The sequence below is a fragment of the Zingiber officinale genome, chromosome 6B (genome assembly GCF_018446385.1).
Source record: "Zingiber officinale cultivar Zhangliang chromosome 6B, Zo_v1.1, whole genome shotgun sequence".
Taxonomy (NCBI): domain Eukaryota; kingdom Viridiplantae; phylum Streptophyta; class Magnoliopsida; order Zingiberales; family Zingiberaceae; genus Zingiber; species Zingiber officinale.
This window is the reverse complement of record NC_055996.1, coordinates 74,802,913-74,805,920: the sequence shown is the minus strand read 5'-3', so window position 1 is coordinate 74,805,920 and position 3,008 is coordinate 74,802,913.

Here is a 3,008-nt window from a genome sequence, read left to right as displayed (position 1 = left end):
GACTAGTTACAATGTTAGTTATGTTGCATGATAAGCTTAAAGAGTATGATATGTTATGCCATGACTAGTTGAGATCATGTTAAGTTGAGACATTATTTGATTATGTGTTGATTGTTGGTTTTAGTGAGTAGGAAAGGAACTTACTGAGCCATGAGTGCTCATAGCTTACTTTCCTTGTGCCACAGATACAGGAAAAAGTTGGATGAGTTAAAGGAGCAGCAGGAGGGGCAACGAAGATGTGTGTGGCGGTGGCTAGGCAACTAATTAAGAACCTGCTTTAAAACCTTTAAGAACTATGCTTTGGTTTTGTGAAATGTAATACAATATGGGTGACTTGATGTTGAGTTTTTATTTATTTTGTTATCATGTTATGAAACCATGTTAGTGTAGTTCGGTTTTAATTAAGTTAAGAAAAAAAATAATTTTAAGTCTTCCGCTATAATACGTACGTAGAGTATCGTAGCCCCGTCCCTTGTTGACAGCAGGGAGGGCGGGCGTTACAGTAATATGTTGCACTTGTTTGAGCTATGATTGTTGCATATAATTGTCATGCTTCATACATGTTGTTGGATCGAAAGCGCCAGAGGGGGTGAATAATGCTCGTGGCTATTTCATTCATTTCTAAAAACTATCAAGTAAATACGTAGCGGAAAAGTAATAAACATAAAAGCAATGCTAACATTGTTTCTTTTACTTGGTTCGGAGCCTGTGGTGACTCCTACTCCAAGGCCCGCGATCGTTGATCGCTTTCATTGGGCAATCACTATAAGTTTATAAATCCTTTACAAGTATGCAGTTACAAGTACAAGTATTGAACTGGAAAGATTATACCGACAATACAAAAGATGATGGAAGTAGCCGTCAAATGTCGGAATAGCAGAGCATTGTTGAGGCGTTTGGAGCAGCACACTGGAGCACAAGTTGTTATGTTTTCGGTTGTCTTCGAAGTGCTGCCCGAGACTCCTCTTTATAGCTCTTTAGATCAGATCCAGATCCTTGAAACTCGGGATCAGGTTTGACCTAAAGCGGATTGATCGACCGATCTCCATGTTCGGTCGACCGATCAGATGATCTCCTCCTCATCTGATCCGATCACCCCGCTTCGATCAGGTCAACTCATATCCTTGGTTCGGTCGACCGATCCCTGGGTTCGATCGACCGATCCCTCAATCGAACTTGATCTACAATCTGGAAATCTGATCCGGTTGTACTAGGGTTCGGTCGACCGATCTGGTCGTTCAGTCGACCGATCCCTCGATCGAACCCGGTCTGTAATCTGGAAATCTGATCCGGTTGTACTAGGGTTTGGTCGACCGATCTGGCCGTTCGGTTGACCGATCAAGGCTAAGTCTGACCCTGCAGAATCATTAATTCCCTGCAAAATAGAGTTAGACAAGTAGCAAATAATATCAAACAAATAAGTTGACAGTCTTTGGACTATCCGGTTCTAACTTTGGATTTCCTCCAGAAATCCTAGGTCGAACTGACGCCTACTATTCCCTCATCGGGGAACGCGTCCTCACCTACTCCACTCAAAAGAGTATACCTGTTGCCAGTTGATCCTTCAGACCAACTGGACTTTTGCCCAGCGCCTGAAGCTTCCAGTCTTCATGCTGGACGTCTGCTCCATGACCCGCCCAGACTTCCACCCGGTTCGTGACACCAGGATTTCAACCTCGGGTTACCACCCCCTAGGATTTTGTCTGAAGCTCTCGACCCGCCAAGACTTTCCGCCTAGGGTTACCACCCCCTAGGACCTAAGATTACCTCCCCCTAGGGTTTTCCACCTGCCTAACCGCAGCTAGGACTTTTGTCTAAGTACACTTAGAACTTTCCTACAAACTCATTCACACATATTAGATAACAAATAACCTTAACTTTGAATCTTTTGTCATTATCAAAACTTAGGTTCGATCGTTGGATGCTTTTTGCAACAACAATCTCCCCCTTTTTGATTATGGCAACACAATTCAAAGTTAAGTAAAAGGTAAATGCAATATTAAGAATAACTAGACATGTTAAGTACTTGTAGCAGATTGTAAAATGTTCTATTTTCGCTAAAATGTTCTAGTCTTTGCTAAAAATTTACTTTTACTTTCACTTTCCTAAAAATTTACTTTTATTTTCCTCTCCCCCTTTGCCATATATCAAAAATATATAAAGTATAGAAATGAATAATCTGCTCCCCCTAAAAAATAGCTTGGAGAAATATTTATTTGTTTGAATTTTTGAAAAAGATTTAGTAAATAATTTCTAGCCAAATAATAGAGTTGCAAAACTACTAAATTTCAGGATTTAAAACCAAGTTAATTGAAGTTTTAGGGAGTACTTCGTCAAGATTGAAAAAAAATACTAGGCTCAGATTTTTAATTCAGACTTCAAAATAATTTAATCAACCCTTAAGTCCAAGTAAAATGAATTTTAAATTTAAGTCAAAAATGATTTTTAAATCCAAGTCATAAAAATAATTTCCAAGTCCAAATAATGTTTTAAAAGTTAAAATTCAAGTAAAAAAAATTCATTTTAAAACTAAGTCAAAAATAATTAAAGATAATTTTATTTTAAGACCAAGTAAAAGATAATTTTAAGTTAAAAACTAATTTCCCAAATTATAAAATAATTTTGTTTTAAGACCAAGTAAAAAATAATTTTAAATACAAAAAATAACTTGGTTACAAAAATTCTTTTCACTCCCCCTTGATTCATATCAGCCAATTAAAAGTCTCATAGTCCAAGCATGAGTAACCAAATTATTTACTAACAATCAACTGTCTAACCTTTAGTTACTAGCTATTTACCAAGAGGTAGTAGCTTTCACTTGGTTAGTCAAGTTAAGTAAGTGTTCCAGTTAGCTTTGACTAAGCATGGATCACTTAACCTGATTAATATGATTTTGGTATTTAACGCCCAGACTTATGTCGATGCACAGACATAAGCATTCTTAAGTCCAGGCAGTACCCTATGCATCTCACACCATTCTAAGTTTTTCATACACAAGCAAGGTAATC